The sequence below is a fragment of the Phoca vitulina genome, unplaced genomic scaffold, assembly GCF_004348235.1.
Source record: "Phoca vitulina isolate PV1807 unplaced genomic scaffold, GSC_HSeal_1.0 scaffold3, whole genome shotgun sequence".
Lineage (NCBI taxonomy): Eukaryota > Metazoa > Chordata > Mammalia > Carnivora > Phocidae > Phoca > Phoca vitulina.
In genome coordinates this window covers 2,516,688-2,540,794 of record NW_022589706.1, presented here as the reverse complement: position 1 = coordinate 2,540,794, position 24,107 = coordinate 2,516,688, and the positions used below count along the sequence as shown (strand labels likewise).

The window sequence follows — 24,107 nt, the reverse complement described above, 5'->3', positions numbered from 1 at the left end:
TCCCCCCCCAGTAGTGCGTGCACTCTCTCTCTCTCTGTCTGTATCTAAATATAAATAAATAAGCAAATAAATAAATAAACAAATGTTAATCACAACTAAGAATACCTTCTCAACAACATCTAGACTATTGTTTGACCAGACAACTGGGCATCATAACCTAGCCAAGTTGACACATAAAATTAACCATTATAAAGGTGTGAATACGTGAGGGATAGCAATTAAAACATCTCTTTACAGTCAACTGATTACTGAGTGGGCTTCCCTCTCAAATTCCTCTGGAAACGGTCACCAGCTCAAATCTTCAGGGGCTAGTCAGCATATAGGAAAGTGTAAGATAGTCAGGATGAATGGTGGGCTTCATGAGCTTGAGGGTATAGGACCTATGTATATATATTCAAGTTCAAAATTTTTTTAAAAAGTGTGGCAGAAAAGTTGTGCATGCCCTTCAGCTTTTCTGGGTTCAGCAGTGAAACACATAATGATATCCAGCATCTAGGCTATGGCACATCAAGTTCCCAAGAAACAGCTTTTCCAGATGCTCAGGGAAAGAATTTCCTAGGTTTAGAAAAAACTGTGTACAGGAATATACCACTTGAAGGAAGTTTGCACATACCACCCACACAGCTTAGGGACCAAGTGGAAGAAACAAAATGGGCATTGCTCACTTGGAAAAGTTGTGACAACTGATGTGGTGACTATTTTAAGGGCGTTAGAAGCACCTCATCCCGCTACAAAAAAAATTATTGCAATGGCCTCTCATGCGCAAAAGAGTTGGAGAACCAGTTTATTCTCGTCTTGGCTGGAGCTTTCTGTAATTAGCTGAAAAACCTTCAAAAATTGGCCTGACATTTTCAGAGGTCATAGAAAGTTATAAAATAAGCTGCAGAAAGATTTGAGCTGATTTGGTTTTTAGGCTCACAAAAAACCCTTCTAGATGTTACTAAAGTGTCATCTGTAGTCATGTTTCCACATTGAGTAGACAATATGTGTGGCAGACAGACACTAAAATGTGCCCCCCCCAATTATCTATCTCCTGGTACTCATGTTCCTCCCTGTGTAATCCCCTCCCCTGAAGTGTGAACAAGGCCTGTGGTTCAAGGAAATGGGTTGTCATTTCTGTGATTATGTTACCTAAGATTGCAACTTCCTCTTGTCTTCTTGGCTGGCATGCTTTGATGAGGCAAGTGGCATGTTAGGGAGGTCCACATGGCAAGTAACTGAAGGTAGCCTCCAGCCAACAGACACCAAGGACCTGAGGCCCTCAGCCCAACAGGCCACAAGAAACTGACTCCTGCCAGCAATCACATGTACTTAGGAGCAATGGAGCTTTCCAACCCTGGCTGATACCTTGACTGAAGCCTCAAAAGGACCCTAAAACAAAGGACCCAGCAAAGCCATGCCTACATTCCTGATCCCCAAAACTGTAAAATAATAAACATGTGTTGATAAAGCTGCTAAGTTTGTGATAGTATTGATACACAACAATAGATAACTAATACATTATGGCACATTTTCTAAGATGGAAACAAAAGGTGATGTAACATCTCTAAAGATGCTAAAATAGCAGGTGCATTCTCATCCTTCTGAGGGCATGATAACAGAAACTAAGAGAACAGAACTGATAATCATAGAAGAACTGATAAATTGTGTAGGAGAGAAAACAATTCTGTGGATTTATAAGGAAGAAAAAAAAATCCCATGGATTTTATAAGGAGTAGAAAGTCTCATGGATTGTGTGAAAGAGAAGGAAATCTCATGGATGCACAAATTAAAGTCCATGGTGATGCTGGTACAAAGTGGGAGTAACACATAGCATGGTGGAGTTCATGGTTCTTGAAGGACTGTGCAAATGAATATGAGGTCATGTTGGTTGGGCTGGACTCAAACTGGGATCCCAGGAGACCCTATAAAACAGCTGGTGCCACCACCCTTTCTAGATCAACTCCTCCAGTCATTGAAGACCCATGTATAGTGTTCATCTCTCAGAGGCTGAGAAAAAAAAACAACACAGTGCTATTTCTATGGAAGTGTTCCAAGGCTCTACAGCCAACCTGATGATGATATAGGGAAAACGGTAGGTTATGGTGTCAATATTTTCGAAGTCCTCATGAGGAACAAATGTCTTATGCTTGCAGGTGGAGTGGCAGAAACTGACTTAGCTAAAGAGATCATATCACATGAACAGACATGACCTGCTCTTAAACAATATGCTCTGCAGAACTTCACTGGAGCATTCAAAACCATTCACCAGACACAGCAAGAAAATTCTAGAGTTAAGTCCAGTGATATAACCTCTAATGCCTATGAAGTACTAGATTAGATAATGAAGTTGAATTTCCTGCTTAAAAGAAAAAAGGACATGTTGGAATCTAATATTCTATTTACCTGGGAAAATATTGGGCAATTAACTTGCTGCCAAGGAAGAAGTTGCTGCATTTAAATTAGACCAGGTCCTCCATGGATGACCACCCAGTACACCCAAGCACCCAAAACAAATGGCTGGGAAAAAGACCAAAATTATTGAACAGCTTAATTTTACTTCATGTAAAGTCCCTGTCAGGAGTAGGTCTCCACTTTTTCTAGCTGATGCTTCTCACTCTCCTGAAGTTAAGGAGAGTTCTATGTTGGTATCCTCAGCTATATGAGATAATAATCACATGCTGGTTGTTCTCAAAAGAAAAATCAGAAAGCAAAAAAGAAACAACCTAAACCAACAAATTAGGTAATATTTAATGCTAGGACTTTGTATCTCTCTAATCAAGTAACCCACACTTTTGACCTGGGTGAAATGGTTTAATTATCAACTACCCTTCTCAATGCTACTGGTTGTCCACCTCTGGTAATCTTTAGTCATTCTGAGTGAGAATCAGGTCCTAGATAAGAAAAATGACCACTAACATGCAGTCGATAGGTTCTCTCCTACTGAAAAATAGAGACAAGGCCCATTTTGACTTTGAGAACTCAGATTTGCTAAAGAGTCAGAATCAGTGTGATTTTGTACTAGACTTTGTGAGTCTCCACCTAGGTCCCCCTCAAACTTCTTTGGGAATTGCCTTGGTTGGATTTGCCTTCCCTGGGACAGCCCACATCCATGGACTGGTCCACCAGGGGCACAAAAGCCCAGCCCTCCTGCCACAGCTCGGGACAATGGCGAAGGGCCATCATGACAGCATCAGAGCACAGCCCACATCCTCCCTCTGCCAATCTTGCTCCTTTTCTTTCCTTCCTTGGGGGCTGATTCCAGGAGCTCACCCTAATGCACTTCCTGCATGATTCCATTTCAGGGCCTATTTCCTCAGGATCCCAACATGCATCAATTCCTGAGGAGATAGAGCATGCGTTAAACACAAGAGGAAGAAATCCAATAGAGCTGGGGATAGAGTGGGACCAGTCTCACAGGGTGCTGTGAGGATTCCATGGATTAATATGTGTGAAATGCGAAACAATAGCCAGGAAGCTGTAAATCCCATGTAAGTTTTGAGTTGTCATTATCATCATTACATAGTATTATACATTATTACCACTCGTGATCTTGGAGTCAACAATGCAGCTGCACAAGTCACTGAAGGAGAGTTACGGCTTAAGAGCAATTTGTGTGATTTCTCGGGAGTCTGCAAGATCCCTGTGAATGTATAGAATGGGAAGCTCCTGCAAAAGCTGCACTTGATCTGAAAGTTCATGAAGAGAAGTGTAATTTCACAGCAGAAGAAACGGTAGTGCTCTTTCTGTGCCTGTCAGACTGCACCCACCATATTGGGTGTAGCGGGGAGTACAGGAGCCGGTGAGGAAATGTGAGGGGAATGACCAGGACAGATTGAAGCAGGTATTTTTGGCTCTCAAAATAGGTTGCCCCACATTCCTCTCCACCTCCCAGCTCACTCTGTCATCTGTCTGGCAAATACCAATAGGCCCTCATTCATCATTTTGGGGAAGCCGCCCCTGACTATCTCCTCACTTAAAGATTTAACCAGTTTCTTCCTTCTTTTTCCTTCTAGATCATATAGGTTTTTCTTGTTGTTGTTATTTGTTTGTTTTATCATTGCACTTATAGTTTTGCCTTAATTTGGATTTGGATCTAATTTACTTTCTGTCCTTGGGACATGTTAGATGTTCCTGTTTAGTTTCCTAGGGCTGCCATCACAAATTACCATAAAAAGGTGGCTTAAAACAACATAAGCTTATTCTCCCACAGTTCTGGAGCCCAGAAGTCTAAAATCAAGGTGTCAGCTGGGCTGTGCTCCCTCTGAAGACTCTAGATGAGAATCCTTCCTCACCTCTTCCAGCCTTGGGTGGCTCCATGGCCCCATGGCTCCAGTCTCTGCCTCCATCTTCATGTGGGTCTTCACACAGCCTTCCTCCGTGTTCTCTTCTCTCTTCTCTGACATTGGTTTTAGGGCCCGCCCTACTCCGGGATGATCTCATCTCAAGATCCTTAGCAGGATTACATTCTCAAAGAAACTTTTTCCAAATGTAGTCCCATTCACAGGTCCCAGACACACATATCTCTTGGTAGACACCCCTCAACCCACTACAGCAGGTATAAATTGATTCCACCACGGAACTAGACCACCAGTTCTAAACTATCAGGTAGGTTAGGTCTACTCAAAAAGCAATGGGAATCACAGAAGGTATACAGAAAAAGGAGGGAACAAGAAAACAAACCTGTGAAGGGATACCAGATGGCTTTTGTTAACTGACCATGCAGGAGGGAGGTGGAGAAGAGAAGAAAATCAAAGATGGCCAGAAAGTGTTGAACCTCAAGTGCCAGGAGGATAATCAAGAAGAGAGGCTGGATGGTGTGGGGTGATGTGTTCTTGCTCTTTTTCGGCAGGATGTGAGTTGTTTGGAAGAACAATTCATTGGCTCACCCCCGCTGGCTCTCTGTGCCTCAGTTTCCCCACAAGCCAGTGGCACCTCTTACTTTTCCAGGATGTGCTGAGTTCTCTGAGCAATAAATTAACTTGTATTGCTTCCCTGGTGGGCACTTGAGTAGAATCAATGACAAGTAAGAAAGCAGCAGTTTAAAACTGCTGATGTGATTCATTTTACAATGTGGGTGGGACAGGCTGAGCGGCCCACAGGAAGGACAGCTGGTCCCAAATGTTTGAGGCCTTATAAAATGATGAGTATCTACTTACCCTGCTGTAGTAAACAGAACTGTCATTCCCAGGCTCACAGAGGCAATGGGCAACTTGGGAACGCTGGACCTTCCAGGGTCAGATCTCAATTTAATGCAAAGCAAATAATATTGACCCATGATGATTAACATTCTTAATCACATTTTCTGTGACTGAAACTTTATGATTCTTTCAACATTGTGCATTAAAAAAAATGTGTCTCTAAAAACTGGAACCCTAAAGAATGATTTAAAATAGAGAAATCTGGTAGGGGGTAAAACCACGGAGCTGGACATTTCAGTTTTCCTTGAGATTAGCGAACAAAATTCAAAGCCAAATAACTGGGAGGGAGCAGGAAACAGGGAGGGAACCACTTTGATTTCTAATCTCTGCTCTTTCCATGCATTTCCAAAGCAAATAGACTTTAACTACTTACTATCCAGGTAAATGGCTATTTATTGGCCAGCTTCGTTAATATTTTCCTTACATAATCCGTTGTGGGAGGAGTTCAGACCCATTTTCTCTCTGTTCCTCAGTGGTTTTCAGAGGGGCCTGGCTCTGAGCTTCTGGAAATCACTGGCTCCTGGTTCCCCTAAAGCACATCTGACATGCACCTGGCCGGAAGTCAGAGCCCTGGCCTGCAACAAGCCTGGTCACTCTAGCCAAACCCCCTCTGCTCACAGGGCCCCTGTGTCCTCATCTGTATCTTGGAGCTGAGAAGGAGACTTGCCCATCTACTGCTGAGGGTTGTTGTAACATCAAATAGAAAAAAACTTTGAATTCAACTCTCTTTTCTTAAAGTTAAAAAGTCAAAAGCAAATTATCTAGAAAAGTAAAGGTAGCTTCCGCATGTTGGGTTCTTAAGGTATCTAAAAAGAGGTTGAGGAAATTCTCAGAATCTTTCCCATTCTCCTACAATGGGACTAGTTAAAGCCATTTAGGCAAACGTTATGTGGGCTGTCAGAGAACACAAATGCTCTGACATGATACCAAGGGCCTCCTTCTCTGTGCAGGGACAGGTCAGAATTTCCCTGGTAGCAGAGAGACCCACAGGATTCGGCACAGGAAGGGTGCTTCTGTGGATGAGCCCAAACGGGCAGGCCCTTTTGTCAATTCTTTATTGATGCATCTATTCATATCTTACAGACATTCCTGAGGTCAGGTAGCCAATGTGCTGGGAGAGAAACAATTCCCAGGATATGGCTATACTATCAAGCCGCCAGTCCAGGGGGACATGACCACATGAACAGGCACATACAAGACACTGTGATTTTAAAAAAAAAAAAAAAAAGATAGTTTACTTGTTTATGGCCTATCTCCCCAACAGCAGTAAGATTCATGAGGCAGACTCCATTCATCTTCTTTAACAACTGCATCCCGCTGCGTGGCATCCAGCCTGGTACAGAGTAGATCTGATATCTGTTCGTTGAGTTAATGAATGAACAGATCCATGAACAAATAACGAACATTAAAACAGAGATATACCAAAAGTCCTAAAGAGGAAGCAGGACAGAACTCGCAGGAAAGTAGCATTGGAACTAGACCTGGAAGAATGGAAAGGTTTTTGGCAGATGGAGAGGAGGCCAAAGAAAAATCTAATCAGTGATGTGGGAACATGCAAAGGTAGGGCCCAGAGAGAGGACAGTGTGGGGCCCTGGTGGGGGGACAGGATGGGAGGGAACAGAGACACAGACAACAGAAATTGTGTTCAAGGCCACTGAGGCATCTCGGCTACCATGGGAATGAGTTTGGATTTTGTCCCCCAGAAGGGGCAAGTGGTGTGGATTTTCAAGCAGGGAGGTGACTTGATAATATCCTGCTAATTAGAAGTTACCCCAAAGATACAAATGTAGTGATCCGAAGGGGCACATGCACCCCAATATTTATAGCAGCAATGTCCACAATAGCCAAACCGTGGAAGGAGCCTAGATGTCCATCAACAGATGAATGGATAAAGAAGATGTGGTATATATATACAATGGAATAGTATGCAGCCATCAAAAGGAATGAGATCTTGCCATTTGCAACGGCGTGGATGGAACTAGAGCGTATTATGCTAAGTGAAATAAGTCAATCAGAGAAAGACAAGTATCATATGATCTCACTGATATGAGGATCTTGAGAAACAAGACAGAGGATCATAGGGGAAGTGAGGGAAAAATGAAACAAGATGAAACCAGAGAGGGAGACAAACCATAAGAGACTCAGGAAACAAACTGAGGGTTGCTGGGGCGGGGTGGGGGGGGGGCGGTTCGGAGGGATGAGGTGGCTGGGTGATGGACATTGGGGAAGTTATGTACTATGGTAAGCGCTGTGAATTGTGTAAGACTGATGAATCACAGACCTGTACCCCTGAAACAAATAATACATCATATGTTAATTAAAAAAATTTTAAAAATAAAATAAAACACACAATAGAAAAGGTCAAAAAAAAGAAAGAAAGGTCACTCCAGTGGCATTTTGGTGGGTGGACTGGAGCCCAGGAGGCCAGGAAAGCAGGTAAGGGGTTGATACTGGGGGTTAGACCTCAGATAAAGAGAGCAGAACGAAGACAGAATAGAGCAAGAAAGAAGGGGCAAGAGAGGAGACATCCGGGGATCTGCCAACAGAGCATGGAGTTGTTGGTGATGGGGGCGGGAAAGAGGAGACTCAAGGTTAGTGCCCAGGCTGCTGGTTTGGAAACTATATGAGCAATGGAGCCACTCACTGGGAAAGGGCCTGTGTCTGCTGGAGAATAACCAAGCAGAAAGGTCCAGGAAAGAGATGCCCACGTCAAGAACTTAGAAGTCGGGGTGCCGATGTAGGCATGAATCAAGCTTTACCCAGATAAATAGAAAATAATGAAATAATACAATAATTAAATAATTTTTGAAGTCATGAAATGATGAAAAAATCAAATGAAAAATAACAAAATAACACCATCATCTTTCTTTGTGTCAATTTACACAATGAACAATATCCAAATGACTCACTAAATATTTTAATTTTATTTTAATTTTTTTTTATTTTTAAAGATTTATTTATTTATTTGAGAGAGAGAGCATGAGCAGGGGAAGGAGCAGAGGGAGAGGGAGAAAGATCCTTAAAATAGACTCCCCGCTGAGCACGAAACCCAACCTGGGGCTGGATCCCAGGACCCTGAGATCATGACCTGAGCCGAAACCAAGACTTGGATGCTTAACCGACTGAGCCACCCAGGCACCCCACACTAATTTTTTAAAAATATTTATTTATTTGAGAGAGAGAGAAAGAGAAAGCAGGGGGAGGGGCAAATGAAGAGGGAGAGAGAAGTAGAGGGGGAGAGAGAATCTTAAGCAGGCTCTACACCCAGCGTGGAGCCCGACGCAGGGCTCCACCCCACGACTCTGAGATCATGATCTGAGCCTAGATGCTTAAACAACTAAGCCACCGAGGCGCCCCTCACTGAATTTTCTTATTTATCACATCACAGCCTATAGGCTGCACACAAAATCCTAGATGGACAATCTCCGGTCACTGATAGGCATTTCCCAGGGTCCTTGACTCCTGCGTGCACAGGCATTCCTACTGAGGGCCCGCTGCAGACCAGGCGCTCTCCCCCACCCTACGGATGCACAGCCTCTCTGCTCTCGAGGGCATGGTCGTTGAGCTAGCTTAGCAGACCTGATCACAAGCTACGAGTTAAGACAAAAGGAAAATTACAACTCAGACACACACTGTGAAGGAGCCAGTCTTAGAGGGCAGGGAAGGTTCTTCTGAGGACCTGACACCTGTGCTGAGCTCAGAAGCAGAAGAGACAGAAGGGAGACAATAAACAGTATCTGAAAGAGGCCGGGGGTGGGGGTAGAGAAAGTCCAAGGACCAAGAAGAGCAAGTTTGCCCCACATGGTGGGAACCAGGAGGACAAGGAGGTCAGCCGAGCTAACGAGGTAGCTGTCGAGGAGCATTTGCGGACGAAACTGTTATCAATAAATGTCTGCTAAAGCTCATGAGATACCTGCAAAAGAAATGGAAGTATATTAAATTTGGCTAATTAAATGAACGAGGGATGCATAATAGTGATGGTTTATGATAGTGTGAGCAAATTAACTCAATTTAAAATAATTTAATCTTTTCACAGTAAAGGCCATAGCAAAGTATCTAAATTATATAGAATTCCAATAAATATAATTTGAATCTGAATTGCTATTGCTAAGTAATCTGCCTTCTTACCCTGGATGATGTCTGCTAGCCTGGGGTCAAATTCGACTAACATAGGAAGCATCTAGAACATTCCTTGGCCCACAGGCACTGTCCTTCTTTGAGAGCCTCCCATCAACCACGTGGTGAAGGTCTGATGCTCTTCATTTTACAGAACAATGTCACAGAGACAGGGAGGGTGTGGCGGTGAGCCTGCTGATGTGGGACAGCAGGCCACATTTTCATCCTGACTGGGGTGCTTCTTCACCCCACACTACTGCCCCTTATAAAAGAAAGCTCTTACATTAAAATATATATATATATATATATTTTAAAATGATTAAATTACTTGAAACACAGATTTTTTTAACCCCAGTGGAAATGCAAAGAGAGATTTGGAATTATTTGTGAGATGTTCATTACTTAAATCTGACTGGGTGGTTGATTCTATGAATGAATGCACTTAATTAATTTTTTCCCCTAGCTTCTTGCTATTTCCTGACTGTAATCTATTTTCTTTCATCCCAGGGGCAACAGAAGGACAACAAAAGAAGGATCCAGTGATTTGAAATTCCAGAACCTCTGTCTGCCGAAAAATAGGTCAGAATATTTACTTGTTTATTCATAGAGGAGTGAAAATTTTGAGTCTGTGGCAAATCAGCTGACCACCACACACACACACACACACACACACACACACACACACACACCAGGTTAATGTGATAGAATTTTATTGCTGCCAGTGGTCTTAGAGGTCACATGGAGACCAAGGTTCAGAAGGAAAAGAAACTCACGTGGGTTGAAGTACCAGCACGCATGCAATGCAGGGAAAGGTTGAGAAGCCCCAAGGCATCCCCAGCATTTCTGACGAGGACTACTTCCACCACCCACCAGGGGTCCAAACAGCCCAGGAGACAGCCACGAAGACGGAAACTTCCATTCTCAGCTTGTGAATGACTTAAATGATGGATCACAGATGCCATCAGGCCACGAGCCCACCACCAGCTCTCACAAGCGAGGAGAACAGAGGAAGCCATGTGCCTATGTGGTTTCTTCTCTTTGTCCTTCAGCTGAGCAAACATTTACTAAGCAGTCATGACATTAGGACTTGCACAGGCTAGGGAACATGCAGAGATAAAAGACAAAGTCCTACCTCCAAGGGGCTCAAAGCCTGAAAGCTCAGAATGGGGACTAACTTGGTGAAATGACAAGATCCCAATCCTGAAGCCCAATCCAGCTCTGTCATTGCCCAGCAGCCAGACCCTGGGCAACACCCTGATGCCCAGAGAGGGTTGCAGGTCTCCTTGTACCCTGCCAGAGCTCCCTCACTGAGCCCTGCCCGAGCAGTCTCTCCGCCCAGAGGCCCGCGAGGGTCTCAGCATGTTATACCACAACTTGCAACCCAGCACACTTCAATTCAGGTCAACCACCAAACACCCATTCAGTTCCTACTATGTGCCAGGCCCTGGGGCTTTATTAGCATCCTAAGATTTACTTGAAGAACTATTTTCCCTAAGAAGAGTAAATGAATGCCTGTAAAACAGAATATTTGAAATATTGTCAAAACCACATTAAGCAAAGGAAAAATTGTGGCTGTTCTCAGACTTGTTCAACGTTTACATTAAATACATTTGAATAATGCATTTTAAGTCAGTTTTTCTTATTTCTTGACAATAGCAAGAGATGGGAGCTGGAAGGGTTAGAAGACTTCCTTCAAATGAAGATGGTTGCAGCAATCACATACATCAAAGTAATATTTACAGCTACATTTGAGAAAGAGAGAGAGAAAGAACAGTGCTTTTTTCCACAGCAAATTATTTCAGGATGTGTCATAGCATGCTCAAGATATATTAAAAAGAGCAACAGACGAGGTTTCTGCAACCTGTTCCAAACCATTTATAAACCCAAATTTAAAAAAAAATCCCGTATGCATACAAATCTCTGTACCACTGCGTATTTTATAATGAAAGTATTGTATGAGTTATAAATTAGTATTTGAGATATACAAATTAAATCAAAATGTCTGAAAACTACATATTTGGGTCTACTGTCTTAGTTCAAGAACTATTAAACCCATGAACTCATTCTCCGTACAAATTACAATTATCAGCACTTGGCGGCGAGGAGAGAAGGAGGATGCCGCGGGCAGGCGGGGCTGCGCAGAGAACCAGCCCGGGGCGCCGGGTCTCAGTGTCACCCGACGCGCTCACTCACGGAGCGACCTCACTCTGACAAGCCCATTTCCCATCTCAGCGCCTCATAGGCTTTAGAAATGGTATTTGAAAGCAAATGAGTAGGCTGCCTTGTCCCCCACTGACCCCTGTATGTAAAGCAGTGCACGTGTGTGGGAAATAAATGGGTGACCCCTGTAGCGCGCCTGGAACATAGTAGGTTCTCAATAAATAACTGGCTAATGATCACTGAGTGGTCATGTGACCATCATGTGACCATACACTGGGCACCGTTTTAAGAGTTTAATAGGCGGTGTCTCCCTGGAGCCCCACAGTTCCGGTCTTACCAGTCTCCTTTTTATAGGAGAGAAGAAGGCATGCCCAGGATCAATAACTTCCCCAAGGCTGATGAGCCGGGTGTGGTATGGTAAACCTTAGATTTTTCCATATCGTTACTGGTATCTAAAACAGCCCTGGCACTCCATGAGGCTCCCCTCGATACCGCCAGCCCTTAGTTAGGTGAGGGGTCAGCTCCCCCGACAGGTGCAGAGGGCTGTCCCCGGCCACCCCCACACACACACTCAAACAGGCATGCGCCTCCGGGCCACACAAGATGCACGCACAGATGCTGAGTGCTGGGGCCCCACCCAGCTGATGCGGTCCAGGAGATGATCCAAGAAAAACACAGGACCACATCCACATCCATGACACGTCCACACTACTGATACGAACGCACCCAAAACTCCCCATGGAATTCACTGGGCTAAATCCCCAATATCCACTCCTATCCTGTGCCACGTCCCCACATGTGTAGAAAACGGAAACACACTGATAGATGTTTTCCAATCGAGTCCAAACTCAAATCCGTAGTTAAGTGCCTGACATGCACCAGCCACCACGAAAGGAATTTTGGCATTTAATCCTCACAATACTGCTCTGAAGTAGTTATTCTAATTCCCATTTTATAGACGAGAAAAGAGTCTGAGAGAGGTTCCATTTGTGGTCAGTCACAAGCTAGTCCCTGGTGACAGCTGGATTTGGATTCAGAGTCTAACCTCAAGTCGAGTGTCAATCCTGGGTTCTAAGTGACCACAACTTTCTGCTGTGTCGGCATGGTCGTGTGGATTTCATTTTCTGTTCCTGTGAGTCTCCAGTCTGCTCGTGTCAAGACTGCAATGGAGAAAAAAAAAAAAAAAAAAAAGACTGCAATGGAGAAGGGGCATGTGCAGTGTGCTCCTGAGAAGAACAAGCACCTTCTTACAGAGCCTCACGGTGGCACGTCCTGGAGCGTGGCCCCTGGACCAGCATCCAACAGCACCACCTGGAACTTCTTAGAAATGCAGATTCTCAGGCCCTGACCTCTGGAATCAGAAGCTCGGGTGTGGACCCCGGGCACCGGTGTTTAGACAAGCCCTCCGGGTGATTCCGGTGCCCACTCAAGTTTGAGAACCTCCACTTCAGCATGGTTACTGAGCGTGCAAGCTTCGGAGCTGGAGTAGGAGGGCTCTGGGCCCAGCACTTACTCTGCCCTTAACCACTACCTCCAGGAAACGGGAAGGAGTGAAGAAGATGCAAGACGGGGGCCCAGAGGGTAGGAGGAAGTGGGGACAGGCCAGTGCGTTGGGGACAGGGAAATTCAGAGACGAAGACACAGCCCTTGCCATCAAGATGCTCAGTCTATGGTCGGGGGAAAGTGAAGACTGGTATTGCAGATCACAAGACCCTGTGCCACGTGCACTGATAGGAGCAGACGCAGGCCCCCGGGGGGCACTAAGGGTCGGTGAGGCTAAGGGCTTGCCCACGAGGTTCCCAGCCATGCCTTCACACTCCGAGTGAGTCTTTTCCCATTCCTGACGACAGCACTACGGTTAACACTGTCACTCACGTCCCACACTCCAGTGCTCCCAATCTTCACCTCATTGACTGTCCATTTGTCCCCTTTTGCCGCTAACACCTGCAGCGATAGTTAATTCCCGGGAGGGAGGTGGGGGGCAAGGTACAGGTGGGTTTAATTCCTCAGGGCCCAGGAGAGCCAGTCCTTACCCTTCAGATGTAGGAGCCCTGTTCCTGTGCTAGGAGGCCCCCTGCTGGACCCTCCCAGCAGGCAGCCCTCACCCAGGAGACAGACCTGGTGGGGGGGGGAGTGGGGGAGGGGGGAGGCTGCTGCTTGTTGCTCTTGACCTCTCTGGTTTCACACTCCCCGCCTCCAGGGGCCCTGAGCATCCATGGCACTGACAGATGCATAAGAATACTGCTCCTTCTGGCCCTCCTCAATGGGCAGAAAGGGGAGTATCTTTCTGAAAGGTGTGGCCGGCTGAGAGCTTTCCAGAGGGCCACAAGTGCTTTCACAGAGGGTATGTGGACTACAGTGTGGTGCCCCATCCCTTTCCTGGGCTCGCCCACAAGGAGCTCCCCATGTAGATGCTCAGGAAGCATTACTGAAGGGTTGGGAGGAAGAAGGGCTGGAAGGACCCACCAGGATGCCGTGGGCTTGTACGATGCCCCGTTGCCTGGCACATACTAGATACTTAAATAGGTGGTAGAAGGAACTTTTAGCAGCAGGAAAGGATGGAGAGACGCAGAGAGAAGACAGAACAAGTCAGGGAGGGCAGGGGAGAGGGTGGAGGCCGTGGGCTTGGGAGCCGTTCACCGGCTGGAGGGGCGCTAGATTCAAACTGGGCGCGCAGGGCACCCAGGGCACCGCCCTGCTCCTCTGCGGTGTAACCCATCCCAGTGCCAGATACGGTGATTTTCCTCCTTCAGTATTTGTCAGGGACATGGAGAGCCCATATTTGAAAGGGATCAGAGTCACAAGACATGCGTTCTGTCCTCGGAGAACTTAAAATCTAGTTGAGGAAAGAAAAAAACACAAGGTTTAACAAAGTAAGAAATTCATAACTCCACGCTGCCTTTTGACTCTCCTAGTGTGTTAGGAGAGCAAGCAGTACTGCAGTGCTCAGAGGTGAGGAAGCCCACAGGCCCCCGGGGGACCCTGCGGGGGTAGACAGGGGCTCCCCCAGCCCTGAGGGTCCTGGGAGGTGCAAGCATTCACACTTCCAGAGTTTTCCCTAGGATCCCTTCGGGGAGCTGCATGCCCCACAAATGTGTTTTGTTTTGTAAAAATAAAATAGAAAAGAGGAGGATTCTTGAAACTAATCAAGGATTCCTTTAACAAAGAATGAGCCCATTCTTTCACTAATTAAATATGAGCATTGACTTGATTCCACCCTGGTGTGAGTTTCATCTGCTTCAAAGTAATGTGGGTGTTGGGAGATGTTCTCCAGTCTGGGATCTGTAACGAAAACGACAGCCTGTTCTAGAGGGGTCCATGTGGGACGCGTGCACACGTGCAGAGCAGGTTCCTCCCGCGTAGTGGACACTCTGCCAGGCCTTGCTGGGGCAGGCGGGTCCACGTAGAGACCCAGACTTGGTTGGCCATGGGTCTCTAAGCTGCTCTACTCTTGGGACGCCCCTCTTATCTCCGTTTCCCTGTGCACCTGTGCCCTGCATTCATTCCCTCGTCCCTGCACTCACTCATGCTTACTTGGCCACACATTTGTGAGTCCAGGCCATGTTCCAGGCATGTTCTGTATTTGGTGCCTGGTTTCCCTTTTAGGGGCTGGGGGCCTGGTGGAGGGAGTTTGAGAAATTGAGTTGTACTCTGTTCTGCTTATGAGAGTGTGAGTTCTGTTGGATAAGTGCCACATGAGCAGAGGAGGGCTGTGGTGGCCCCATAGGAACCTATGTCCTTCCCTCTCCAGGAGATCCAATGCACACCGGCATGGCCTTTCTGAGATGCAGCTCTGAGCAGGCTTTACCTAGTGCCTCACCCAGTTCCACCTGCCTCCAGGACCATGCACGCCTTCTAGCTCACCCCTGCTGGTTCCTCATTCTCTGAGCATGAGCACACCATGCCTTTCCAGACCTCAGCTCCCACAACTCCCTGATACAAACCTGTACCTCCCTCCAGTGCTGGAGGGGAAGGAGGGTGCACCCCACCTGCAGACTGGCTGCATGGGAACCGTGGCACCCCCAACTCCCCTCGCAGGGTAACCTGGGCCTCAGTCCACACAGCCACAAAACGAAAGGGCCAGTTCTGGTAATTAGCCCTAACGTTGAGATAAAGATTCCTGTCCACCAAGAGTTGCCAGGAGATTTGCTGAAATGATTTATAAAAGGCTCACACTTAACCAGCACAGAGCAGGCATCCAAACAGAGGGAAGAAGACAATGAATTTAGAACTTCAGAGTCACCTTCATTTCTCTCTAGATTGCATTTAAAAATGAGTTTAGCAACTCTTATCAATTGTCTGACAAAAATTAGAATTTTAGCTCTTAATGTCAGAAGCAGGCAGTTTCTTAAGGGGAGACGTGGAGCCGAACCAGTCAATCTTGGAGGTTTGGGACGGGGAGTGGGCTGGCAGGTGAAATCACCCTGACCATCTCCCAAGGGGCTTGCTGTGCATTCTCTCCAGCAGTGGGGTGCCTGGGGAGACCCAGAGGGGACCACACATGTCACACTCCAGGGGGCGATGAAGAATTATCTCCACTCCAGGAGCTTGAGCCTGGAGACAAGACCCAATGTTGTCTCTATGGGACAGGAAAAACACACCATCCAAACTATGTTCCCATGGATAAGTAAGACGCAAGTGCACCCTGCCTACACAATCAGATCCAGTTCTCCCAGGGAGCAAGGGGGTGGGGGAAGGGAGGGATGGGTTTAATTTAGTGCCCGTTCAGGATTAAAAATTATTAAGCTTATTAAATTATTAAGAAGTATTAAAATTAAAAATAATTCAGAAATTAAAAATCCTTATTTGTAATAAGGCTTAAATATTGAAAACCACAAACAGCTGGAGGTCAGTCTTGTTCATTTCATATTCCGTGAACTCCCCCCACCACGACGTGGACACCTGCCTGCACGAGCCAGAGATGCAGAGGAAGGCCTGCTGCCCTCAGGTCCAGAGGTGGAAGGAGCAGGGGGTGGGAACAGTAGAGGGGTGGCTGCCAAGCCAGCCCACCATCCAGCTGAGGCCCGTTCTCATGTGGCCGTGTTATGGATGCCACTGATGCAAAGGAGCCAAGGAGCATCCTTGTAGTTCCCTGGCAAGAGGCAGCTTGCTAACGAGCACATGGGGCTTGCTTGAGCATAAAGAACACATCAGATCTCCATGAAGTTTGCTAGCAGCTTCTTTTGCTAATCACCCTGGGCTGTCAGACTGCAAAGAGCATTAACACAACAGCCTTTTCAGGTACCTTGTCAGCTGCTGGTCTACACTCCAACCAGACATAACTGTGGAGTCCAGGTCCCCTCCGGGGCCCCCTCCTTCCCAGGCCCTCAGAGGCAGGTTCCAGCCTTCTTCCCCTCCCTCCCCCCTTTCCGGGCTCAGCTGGAGTAACAGTGCTGCTCCCGGCTCTGCTGAGGCTTCCTCTGCTAATTCATTTGGCTTGCACTGACGCACAGAGAGCCCTGGGGTGCAGAATCCCAGAAGACATGACATATGAATGAGCGCCATCGCTTTGGGACCCCACCGAGAGGCAGAGTGGATCTGATAAGCCACTTTCAGACAGCCTGGACCATCGGGAGGAAGCTCCCAGGCACAGAGAGCTGGGCGGTCTACGTCGCTGCTGTAGGCTTGGAAATAATAAGAGTAGTGGGACAATTCCTGGCTCCACCGATCGATCGCTTGCTGGGCCACTTCAGGCAAGTCACTTACCTCTTCCGAACTTGAGCGGCACCTGCAAAGCAGGGAAAGCCTGCCCACCGGAGTGGAGCCTCGCTCAGTGCGGGACAGACTCCATCTTCACAGGTGTCAGACGACCCACGTCTGCCTTGGAGGGTCCGAAACTTGGAGCAACAAATTGGACAACATTGCGTCCGATGAGCTTGTTAGCATTAACGGTTTTTGATTCTAAAAGCCAGGTGAAGCCAAGGTCAGAAGAAGGACAGAATCCTAGCTTAAAAGCCAAAGTTCTTGCTAGGCTCCCCGGAGAGAGTGGGCATCCTCTTCCTCACCCCTGGGCTCGGGCTTACACACTTCGCTGCCTCCAGGCAAGGGTCGCCATTCACAATCGCGAGAACATATTTACATTTCACGTGTCACGAGTGACAGGTCTGGGGAGCCTTTGGAGGCCTTAATCAAAGACGAAGATGTCAGGGAAGAGGCCCTGTGTTCAAAGTGTCAAGAGAGAGCTCTCAGGCCCCAGATAAATGATCTGCTCCTTCCTGGCTGATTTACTAATTTCTGCAGAATCCCGGGCATCTTGAAAGGACGCCAAGAGCGAACCACAAGGGCTCTGAGACCACAGCTGCACACTGCTTCCCGACTCACCACCGCCCAAAGGCAGGGCCGGGGAGGCGGCGAGGACCGGGGGATCCGACAGGCTGGTGTCAGGTCCCTCACTCTCTGTGGGGCTGGGCAAGCTGAAGAGCTCTCTGAACCTCCCATTTCCTCATCCGTAAACTTGGGACAGTGTTAACCACCCCACAGGGCCAGTCTGAGTATTAAAACGGCAGAGGACAAAGGGTGAGCAGGAAGCCAGACTCAAGGGCCGTGGCCTCCTGGTTACTCACAGCTCCCAGCTTAACTGTTGGGGGCCCGATGTCCCAGCCACCAGCCAGGCCTCATAAATATTTACACCCGGCGTGTGTTGCGATGCTCAATTAATTGCTCCTATGACGTACTTTGAGAGCCTCGGAGGATAGGCGCCGTGTGAGGCCCAGGATTATTAAAGGCACAAACAAGTTGGCTCACAGAAGCAGCATCCTCCAGAGCCTTCCACCGCCCCAGAGCTTTTCTGATCTTTGCCCAAAATCTAATCAAAAAGTGTTTCCAAAAGCACACTGTCCAATGTGAATGTGCTGGCCAGGCAAAGACCCTACTAGAAAATGGACAAACACACATACAGACAACTCACAACAGAAAAAATCCAAGTGGCCTAAAACCACTTGGAAAATAATAATAATAATTCAGGCTCACTAGGCATCAGGGAATTAAAACAGGTAAAATAAGGAATCAGGTGCCAAGTAGAATAATTTTAAAGGATGGATTTAAGGGTGGTGAGATGCAGCGAGATGGTCACTTCCTGCTCTGTGGATTAGCACCTAAATTGACCCAACCGACCTGGAAGGTACCTGAGTGATCTACAGTGAGGGGTTTGGAAGACCCCCATTGCCTGACCCCTTCACTGCACTTGGTGGAGTCTCTCCATGGAAATATTTGGATATTAGATGAAAAATGCAAGCACGGATGCTCCCTGCAACATTATTCACAATAATAAAGACTAGCAAGAACCTAAATGTCCCCTCTAAAAATCACAGCCAATAAATACCATGTCTTTGAATAATAGCTAGAGATATATAGTGCATTTTTAACAGCAGCAGCCCATACATTCTTGTGCTATTTTTATGCAGCTATATGTTTAGATGTATGCATACACCCCATCATAAACACATGCACATATGTATGGCAGATTTGCCAAAATATTACCTGGGGCAGAGTTGTTTTCTTCTCTGTGCATTTTTCTATTTTCCGGATTCTCTGTAATGAGATGTTGTTTTAGATCTAGAACAATATGAACACGAGGAAATCGTTCCGTAGGCTGATCTGGGAAATGCATGTGATGGCTGCACACTCCTCTGGGGAAGGTGTGTGACCCACATGCCATGGACACTGACCTTGGTTCTCTTTTCTGCCCTAGGTCATGGCCTCAAATCAACAGCACCGCAGGTAAGTCAGGGGCCCTCCGTCGCCTGAGCGGTGGGAATGTCAGCATGGGACTGTTAGTCTTCCTTCCATTCTCTTCTGCTTTTCCTTTGATAAAACTATCAGCCTGTTCCAACTGGCATTAGCCACTGACGGTCTCTCCCTCTGGCTGTTCCTGGGGTGCAGCCTGGTCTGTGACTTCCAGAAGCTTTGGAAGCTGGTAGGCTGATGGGGAACCCTGGCTCCCCACTTCTTAGCTGTGAAGCCTGGGACGAAGCACAGATCCCTCCAGGCCCGAGTTCCTTCATCTGTAAAATGGGTGAAAGTCTGCCTAAATGTCAGCGTTGTGGCCACTCGGTAGGGCTCGTTCAACTGAACTCTATATAATGGCTTTCCCCCAAAATATGTGTTAAGCAGATGACTGATTAATTTTATGTTTCTATTGCATCTTTTTTAGAGCCTAGTTCTGAATCCCATTAAAGTTTGAGTAAAAGTATGTACTATTCATCTTGGAGCATCATTATTTCAGGGAAAGTCCAATAGAACGTCCCTAGAAAGCTGGTGGCCATAAATGATGGCTGCAAAGAGACAGAATAAAGTGAGAAATAGACAAGAAGTGTGCAAAGAAGGGATAGAATCATAGGAAGTGATGCAATCTGCAAATGAGCTCCAAGGTTCATAATGGTGCATGTTGGAGCATGTAGCCAGCACTAAGCATGTCCCAAAGAGCCATGAGAAGTGGAGAAAAGCAAAATCAAAACTGCAAGTATGAATATAAATAAGAAACAAGCACCCAGCTCTAATCCCTCTTACAGAAAATGCTTTAAGTAAGTTTCCCAGTCCTTTGCTAACAAAGGTTACATTCTGTCAAGGTAGATACTTCCAGACTGTACTGGAGCCTTTGATCCCAAATATACCTCCCTCCACTGGCTTGCTACCTCTCATCCCTTCCCACTACCCACTTAGAGTCTTGGGTGTACTCTAGACACTTCCAAAGGGGATGGTGCCTGGAAAGGAAATTGCCAATCTGATGCGGTGGCTGGCAAGTTATAAATCCCTCTCCCTTCACCCGCTTTCCACATTCCTGAAGATAAAGAAAAACTGACAGGTGGGTATTCCATTTCATTAACAACATTCAAGAGAGAGAAGCAGGGGGGAAAAAACAAAAACAAATCAAAACCCCAAGAGAGCTGATTGAGATAAAGCTGCCCAGGCCTGCCCGTACACACTGGAATCTATATTCTGCCAAAAATATTAACAGCAAATCACACCACCCCAGCCTATGCATGTTTATGAACCATGGCGAGTATCTATTAAAACAGAACAGAACTGATATAATTAAAGATACACATGATTCACATAACAGGTTGTTTGCCACAATATTTGTAACATTTCTAGATATTTTTAAGTTGTTTGCAATTCTTTACCATGGGCTTAATTGAAAATATGGTGGGGCATCCATAGGAGAGAATACTATATAGCCATTAAAAAAGATGACATTGAAGCATATTTATCGACATGGATGTGTTATAGTATGCTATTATATGATGGAGCAAGCGAGAAAACAGTGTGCTCAGACCTACATAGGCTCTATCATGTGTGCATGTATGTGTGTGAGTGATCAGGCTACGATCAAGTATTTTTAGTGGTCGTCTTGTTATGGGGACTTTATAGTAATTTTTATTCCCTTCTTTTTGCTTATCTGTACCTTATAAATTTTCTACAGTAGCATATATTTTTGTATGCTGAAAACAATATATATATATTGTTTTCAGCATATATATATATATATATATATATTCCAGGCCTGGAAAAGACAGACCCATATCCAAACTTGGACAATCTATTAATACCAATATCTTCTGTAAGGCTGATTTATAGAGAACAGTGCCATGTTTTTTCCATAAAATAAACTCAGGAGTTTCTCTCCTTCCACTGATTAAAGAAGGAAATTAAAGAAGATAGCCCGATTTAGAAAGTGGTCCTTCGCTCTTAAGGTACCGTACACAGTAAGAACCTTGATAAAGATACACATTGGCTGTTTCAATTAAATGGACAAGAAGTTTCATTTTGTCCAGGGGCACTTGTTTTGTTTTTGTTTTTTGTTTTTGTTTTTGTTTTGTTTTGTTTTTTCCTAAGGAAAGCAGTCTTGAAAGTTGGTTTCCCCCACTTTTAAAAGAAAAATTAATAAGGATTTTTAGAAGTAGGTGGAGGAAAGGCAAGAATGGGATATGTGAGCATCCAATGCCCCCTGCTGGCCCATTTCTAGACATTGCAATACTTGTATTAATTTGGCAGAGGCTGGTTCTCCCCCCAAGATGTTGGCAAAATGGGTGGACAGAAACAGTGTGAAAGGTTGATGGTTGAATTGCTGGGAAAAGGTGTTCCCCGAGGTCTCCTAAGCACAAGCCAGGATTTCAAGTCGTCCACGATTGGTAAACACAGGAATTCACAGTTGTCTTTAAAATGTGTGTCAGGGGCGCCTGGGTGGCTCAGTCGTTGAGCGTCTGCCTTTGGCTCAGGTCATGGTCCCAGGGTCCTGGGATCGAGCCCCGCATTGGGCTCCCTGCACGGCGGGAAGCCTGCTTCTCCCTCTCCCACTGCCCCCTGCTTGTGTTCCCTCTCTCGCTGTGTCTCTCTCTGTCAAATAAGTAAATAAAATCTTTAAAAAATAAAATAAAATAAAATGTGTATCAGAATCACTATAGTCACAAATGTGTATTCTCAAGCCCACTCCAGGGTCTGTGCTTTCACAGATCTGTACCAAGACCAGCGAGTCCTTGCCCTTCCCAAGATAATGCCAGCTCACGTAGTGCTAGGACTGTCTTTGGAAAATCACCGGTTGAAGCAACAATAAATAAAAAGGAAACTATCAAGACTGTCTCCACCAAAAAGCTGCTGTCAATTCTCGGGACAACAACTGTCTCAGAATATTTTATTTGAATTTCAGGAGAAACCTCGCGGTTCCTAAAAGACAAACACTGATGAAAGCAGCACAGGTAGAGAAAAGAACCCGGGGCCATAGGTCTGGAGCCCAGAATTTGAAAACTCCTTCTCCCATGACATCAGCGAGACCTAGGCCCCGTGAATGAGAGAAAATGGAAAGAAACTAACATACATAATGAGTCCCTAGTTTGTGCCAGGCATTTTACAGACGTCTTTAATTTAGCTGTCGGGTGCTGATAATGCACTATAGATTAGGCAAACTGAGCCCAAGAGAAGCTAGATCCCTGGGAAGAAGTCAGCAGCGTAGAACTCAGATCTGCCCCAGTGCTCTTGTTCATGCTGGGGCAAGCAGTCTTTTCATCTTTAAACTGAGGCTGTCAACCAACCCTGTCACTGAATCCCTGAGCCTCACAGCCGGATGGGGCGCCAGCTTGATGGACCACTGGGGAGACTCGACAGAGCCACGTCAACGGAGTTGAATGTTGAAAAAGGCATTGCTTTTGTTTTAAAATAAGAGCTCAGTAATGAACAAGCTCCTAATATGGATCTGAAAGCAGAGGACTCACAATCTGGACTGAGTGGAAAAGATTTGGTCATGAAGTTGAACTTGAAACACGAAACACAGGTGTTCACTGGGGGGACACACAGCCAGGGGGTTATTTTTTCAAACTTCTCAGCTGCTGCTTGGGGCGGACACTACTCTTCTCATTCTACAAGCTGATAGTTAGCTGAGGCTTACGGGCTTGTCTTAGGTCACGTGGCCAGAATCGGGCCAGGTTTTAAACCTAGAACTTCTAACTTCATCATGCAGCTCCCATGAGATATGCGTTCATGCCTTTCATCAGAGGCTCCGCTACGTTTTTGGTGAATTCCAAAGCTGACCTCTGAAAAGAGATAAAACAGTAAAGGCTGAAAGACATGTTCAGAAAGAAATCACGGGGGCTTAAATGTGACATGTTTATTTACTTCTACGTAAGTCAAGTCCGGAGGTAAGCCGTGCAAGGCTATTTGGCAGCTCTGCTCCCCCAGGTCCTCAGAGATGCTGCTTCCTCCCTGGTATTGGCCTCAATCCCATTGCCTAAAAGACTGATAGCCGTGTTCCAGGCAGCAGGAGGGAGGAAGGGAAGAAAAAGAAGAAATCAACAGTGCCCAACAATTGCTCTTCTGAAAGTTTCCTGAAAATTGTGAGTTGATTCTCTGCCTCTTCCATTTACCAAAACATAGAGTCATGGGCACACATGACCACGAGGAAGACTGGGATGTGTAGCAAGTACTTGGTCTAGTTGCCCATGTACGCAGCTGACGGCCACGGCTTCCAGGACGGATGGGGAAAGTGGACGTGGGGAGACACACAGCCATCTCCTCTTCAGAGTTCCTAGTGACAGGTCCTTGGGACCCGCTGGCCTCTCCCTTGTCACCACGTGTTGATGAGCAAGCCCAGGGGCAGCCTCTGGAGCCGGAGCCCACGCTCACCTTCACCACACCTCTCCCCGCCCCCCGCCCTCCAAAATCTTGTGACTGCCATGAACACAGAAGCTGCATCTGCTTGGGGAACCTGGCTGGTTTGGGAATGCCATCATCTGCAAAGCTCGGTGACTCCACTTCCCAGAGAAACAGGAACTTCTAAAGTGCTGCAGGCTCCCTACTCTCACTTCCCTTCTCCCACCAGAGAAGTAGATTCTCTTGATGGCACTGCTGGGAACTGTTTCAGCCGGTGACTGCCTTTGAAGGCGACCATCCCATGGAGCCAGCCCTTGGGGGTGCATCCAGCACCCCTGCCCAGTAAAGGCGCTAAAACGCACCAGCCTTGCGCTCCCAGGGGCTTCCGTTCAAGGACGTGTTTACGAGTGCAGATAGCCTGAGCTTCTCTCTAGCTGAATCTGACTTGCATGGCCCGTCTCCCATGGGAAGGAGTTGGAGCTTCTAAGCCAGCGGTCTACAACATCGTGTGAGCAGATGTCACCACAGAAGCTTGCGCAGAAAGTAACTGCTTTGCACTGGGGGCCCGGT

At 46.4% G+C, this 24,107-nt stretch overlaps 1 protein-coding gene across 1 annotated transcript in view; it reads left to right on the top strand.

Moving 5' to 3' along the window:
• Positions 1-9,713: 9,713 nt before the first annotated feature.
• The window catches only part of CLNK (cytokine dependent hematopoietic cell linker), a 76,164-nt gene continuing 61,770 nt past the window's right edge, over positions 9,714-24,107 (top strand). Inside the window, exons 1-2 of the mRNA XM_032399892.1 lie at positions 9,714-9,875; positions 19,147-19,175. The gene's annotated coding sequence lies outside the window, so the exon portion shown is untranslated. The remainder of the gene's footprint in view (positions 9,876-19,146; positions 19,176-24,107) is intronic.